Source organism: Lactuca sativa, chromosome 9 (assembly GCF_002870075.4).
Source record: "Lactuca sativa cultivar Salinas chromosome 9, Lsat_Salinas_v11, whole genome shotgun sequence".
NCBI lineage: Eukaryota > Viridiplantae > Streptophyta > Magnoliopsida > Asterales > Asteraceae > Lactuca > Lactuca sativa.
In genome coordinates, this window is record NC_056631.2 from 4,525,595 (window position 1) to 4,531,296 (window position 5,702).

Genomic DNA, 5,702 nt, shown 5'->3' on the forward strand with positions numbered 1-5,702 from the left:
ATTGTCTAGTTAATTATCATTGTATTAAAATACGTTCTATTGCTTAGCTAATTGTGATTGTACTAATTATGATTGTATTAAAATATGACATATTTGCAATTGAGAAGTGTTGGTTCGCAATTGCTATCTGCAAAATGGCGTGGATTTTTTAGAAGTTAATGACTTAATGGCATTATAACCTAACGAGGTTTTGAATAAAAAAAATTAAAAGGTCTTTAAATTAGTTTTTGTGCAATATGAGGGTATAAACTCAAAATACTGAAGTCGTTCGCCGTCTTCATGAAAGTGAAGGGGGTAAACCGATGGGTTTAAGGACAAAAACTAGTTTAAGGACCTTCTAATTTATTTTTATTTTTTGCAAAGTCTAGTTTGGTTATAACACAAGTAACAATTTTTCTTAAAACGACATCTATCGGATGACATAATATTTCTCAAAAGACATCATTGGTTTAGCAGTTGTCGTTTGTGAAATTGATGACTATTTTTATAATTGTCATCATTTGTGTTTAATTCTTGGAAAAACATCATTTTCATTAGGCTAATTTGTGATTTTCTCTTTACTTAGTGTATGTAGTTGTATTTCTTCTGATTCTTTAAGGATCTATCATGTAAATTATTCATATATAAATTTAACTAGTGTAGGAGCCCATGCTTTGCATGGGTTAGAATGATATTTGTTTTTTTTTGTTGCATGTGTATGTTGTTTGTTGTCATAGGTTAGAATAGTATTTGTTTTTTTGTTCATCAAGTTGTTGTCATTATGAGTCTGTTGTTGTTGTTGTTGATTGTGTGTGTAGAATTAGTGGAGGTAGATTCTCAAAAATATCGATTTGTTTGGTAATCGAGGAGTCATCTCCAATGGCGTGTTGTTCCAATCTATTAATCTATATTCTTTTCTATTGGTGTCATTTATAGTGTAATAGGAAGACATAAATGCATGATGCTTCAATAGACAACCAAATGAAAGTAAGTTGCTATTATACTTAACTTCATAATACATAAAAATGAGGACCTTGATTTGCCACTTACACAAATATTGGAATACATACGTGGCTTTGTATCTGGCAACGTCCCACTTCGAAAGTCTCCATCCTCAATGTATTTAAGGACCATTTCAACTCTTTCTTAGTCTTCATTGTTCAAAAGATTTGTAGTATGCCTCTTGACTTCTATATGCAGAGAATAAAGTATTATTTCAAATAATCAAACTGTATAATTAAAGTGACATTTATTTTACAAACATTTTTGTCCATTTGAACTTTGGTGCTCCTCATTTCAAATAAAGTCGCTTCTACTTTATAAAATGATGGATCGGCATAAAGTTTATAAACATTTTGAAAAAAAAAAAAGGTCAGCAATGTTTGATATTTAAATATCAATGGAAATACCATAATATAAATATAATACTTCTTAATCGAGAACAAAAAAGTAACCTACAAACATTACAAGACACCTGTAATGATCATAATAATCATGGACATAATGATATGTTTCACGAAAAAAGATTGTACCAAAGTAAAAGCTCTAAATCTGTTTACTCAACTACAAGTTTGACTTTTTGAGTGGTTTAAATTCTTAAAAGAATTTAAAATAGTGGAACAAAATAGAAAGTTGAGTAGTTGAACCTTTAAAAATTGTTTTGGTGATTGTAGGTGGAACAAATATGAAACTTAGTCACTCTGTGGTAATATGGACCCAACATAGCAACCCAAAATAACCGTTTTTGCAGTAAAACAATTGAAAAAATACAATATGGGACAAAATTGGAAAATGAGTGGGTCAAACTTTAAAAAAAAAAAGTTACAGTAACCTTAGATGAAACAATTGTTATACTTGGTTACTATTTTTTGACATTAACCCCATTTAACTAAAATGATATAGTATAGAACATTATATACTATAAGAATATAGTCAAAACTCTTTCCATTCTTCTAACATGTTTGGTTACTTGCAGGGAGACATTTTTACGATAACATATATCTTGCAGATTGGAATGTAATATTTGCAATAGTCATACTTCAAAAAAAAAGCGAAAATATATAAGGGAACATATTGTTTTTCCAGCCCTTTCAATCGTTGGTTAAACATGCGAGAAGCTCCATAACTTTAAAAAAACAAATGTCTCCCTAAAAGTAACCAAACATAGAAGAATGTAAATAGTTTTTGAACAGTACTTTATTTATATATTGGAAAGAAAATAATATGCCACTTTCAGCCTTTATATCAAGCCACACTTTATATTTTGCCTTAGACACTTGCATTCATCCTACCATTTCAAAAGTAAACATATTAGCAAGTAAAGAGTTACCTTTAATTCTACAAAATTTAAAAATTTGTATCCTCTGTGAATTCTTGATTGAATTGTCGCTGCAATACAACCACCATTGATCATGAGGTAAATCATAGCGCTAGATTAGAAAAACCACATTACAGTTTAATTGACCAACATAACTATAAAAACAAAAAGTCATTGTATAACCTACATATATATATATATATATATATATATATATATATATATATATATATATATATATATATATATATATATATATATATATATATATATATAAAATAGTTTGAAACAAACAATCAACAAAAGCATTTACAGTAAGAGCCATTTATTTTTAAGGAAAAAACAAAAAAATACAGAAGAGACGTTTTACTTTTTTTTTCCGTAAAGAGCTGAGCAGAATTTTCTTTAATGGAACCAAAATTCAAACACACAACATCATTTAGAACAGTACATATACATAAACATACATACCAAATCTTTGGATCTTGTATCCGAGACATCTCAAAATTCTCAAGTGTATGACAAACTGAAAAAATTAATCAAAGAAGATAACAATAAGAAATTTGAAATTAATACCAAAAACAAAGAAAAATAACAGATTATCAGCTACAATATATTTTTCAAATACCATTCAAGCATTTTAGCAAACACTTGGCGGGCTAGCAGATGCAAGAATAAATGTGGATACTTCTCCAGCACGAAGGCCCCAACAATCCCTCAAATGTAAATCTCAATCAAGATGGTGAACTATAAAAAAAAATCTGGCAAATTGTTATAACAAACACCACATAAACAAATAACATATGTCAAAATCGTAAGAATGAAAATAGGAATTGAAAAATTAAGCAACAAATCAATGTTTGTGAGTGTCTAAAAAACCACATCTTTCTGATGTATAAACTTTCGATTTACAGAATGGGTATTAGGTTGTCATACGTGTTGGTATTACCATGAAAGAGCATGACAGGGCCTTAGACACCTAAGAGCATGTCATGTATCATAATATTCTTCATTCTTATATTCTTTAGTTGAGCAATGAGAATATCGTTTTATTTGACATGAAATGGAATTAATGGAGCATATTCACTTTGTATCTGGTGCTGCTATTTCAAGTCGATGTTGCCAGGAAAAACGTTTGGTTTCAAATGTGGATGTAATTAGACGACAGGTGGTGGTGGAGGCTAGGAGAAAGCGGAAGCGTCTGGAGGTGCAAGAAAGGGGAGCGCCTGAGACCGCAAAGGACATCGAAGGCTTCCAGTGGAGAGAAAGAAGTCAGTGTCAATCGATGTATGCATCCACTGTTGTTGCCAATATCATGTGAGTGTGTCACCGATGTATGTTGTCTGCGTCGTTGGTAGGCTCGCTTCTCCGGTGAAGACGATGGTTCGATTCCGCCAAGAATAACCAATGACATCGGAAGTAATCGTTTCTTGAGTGGAGCTGCGAGGTGGTAGAAGATCAGAGAGTCGATTGTTTTGTGAAGACTCGGTGAAGTGCATTCTAGAAAAGAAGAAGTCGATGAGATATAGATGAAGTAGAGTCGGTGAGAAAGACACTGAAAAGCGTGGTGGAAATTAACCTTGGTAGGCAACTAACCTATAACTAAACTGATGAACAGTACCCATGGTAAGGTACTGTTCATAAGAATGTTGGGATTTAATTAGTAGTATAATGTTTCTCCACCTTACTGGGTGTGATGAGTTACATTTTCATGGTATGACTCTCTCTCCTTTGATCATCTATCTGTATCCCATCTTCTGTTATTATTTGTTTCTTCTTTCTTCTTCATTCCTCCTATCTACGGCTTCCTCCTCTCAAGATTCTAACTTTCCCATGAACACCATTCTTCACCTTATCACCAATTGATTGTCCTCCACTAATTATCTTCTCTGGAAAAACATGTTGGTAATTTTATTGTCACCATGTCATTTTATGTAATTGGAACTAACATGTGATCTAAGGGGCTTCATAATTTGTACTCTAATATATGTACGGGTATGTGCGGAGTGCACACATGTATAAGATCGAATTAAAAGTCAGTTCGACGAAAAGTCGGGGGTCCGGGAGCAACGCCCCAAAAACTCTCCTAAATGTTACATATGGGAACATAGTAGGAAAAACGAATTTTTTAGGGTGGTTATGGTAAAACTGACAAACTCCATCAGTTTAAGAAACCCTAAATCCTCATTAAATTCCGGATTTCCTAGCTTGCTTCCAAAGCAACCCTTGACGGCCAATCTTAAGAGGCAAACCTTAATCTCATTTGTTATAAATAAACGACTCTTCTCTTTGAGAAGAGATACAGAAAACGATTAGCTTTCTTTTCTTCAAATAAACACAAAATCCTTTTAGCAATTTGGCTTACGATTTCTGTGTCTAGATTCGTAAGTGTCTTCTTAGATTATCCTAGGTTGAATTTCTTGTAACCCAGACATAGAATAGAAATATCAGTTCGGAAAGTGTTCACACGATCCAAGGGGTATCCAGATCTCCAACATAAACCCTATTTCATCCAACAAAACCAAATGATTCCTCCTCACTTATCAAAACCTTATGGGACATGTTGATGGAACCAAATTCTAAAACCCTTGTTAATGTCAAATTGACACAAAATTCGGCCTTTACTTCTTCGATCTTGGTTGACCATTGAGCAATCATTCTTCTCCAAGCCTCTCTGACTGAGGAAACTTTTTCAAAAATCATTGGCTTATCTACCACCCGACAGATTTGGGTTGTACTTGAAAATGCTTACAACAATTCCTCAATTGAACGTGTTCAAGCCTCATGGGATCAGTTTCGCCAAATATCCAAAGGTTCGTCCACCGTTGTGGAATTTGGTTGTAAGTTTAAATCCATTTTGTGATCATTTGTTACGTCCTCATTTTCAACCCAAAATTTTCATTTTTATTTATTCAAAATATTCATTTACATCAGAGTATTTATTACATTATGCAGAAACATGATTGCGAATGCCCATATGTACAGTCGAATATTGCCCTTCTTATGAACCAATGAAGCTTCTTAAAAACATTTATAAACAACCGGGTAAGCGTTAGGCTTAGTGAGTTCCTCCAATATACCATATAACACAATACTTATACATGCATACAAATAATGGCTCCCGTACTTTAATCGGTCCGCCATAAAATCTACACGGGTCTGTAGGCTCTCATACTTTATTCGTTCCGCCATCAACCCTCACTAACTTTTAAGCATACCAACAATTACTCACATAGATACTACACATTCGGCTCTACAAGCACATAGAAACTACACTATGGGATCTACTCTACTGGCACTTATATCCTAACATACATGGATATATACTGGAATACATAATATAGTGAGATGAACTCACATCGACACTTTCTCAGATGGTTAACAACTAACCGGGAAATACAACTGG

The 5,702-nt window shown here is 33.0% G+C and overlaps 1 long non-coding RNA gene across 1 annotated transcript; it reads right to left on the reverse strand.

Annotated features, from left to right (window-relative positions):
* Positions 1-922: 922 nt before the first annotated feature.
* LOC111920527 (uncharacterized) lies at positions 923-3,859 on the reverse strand. Its single transcript, XR_002859920.3, has 4 exons — positions 2,925-3,859; positions 2,768-2,822; positions 2,309-2,367; positions 923-1,169 (listed from the first exon to the last, which is right to left on the reverse strand). It is a non-coding gene; the product is annotated as an uncharacterized LOC111920527 (long non-coding RNA).
* Positions 3,860-5,702: the final 1,843 nt, after the last annotated feature.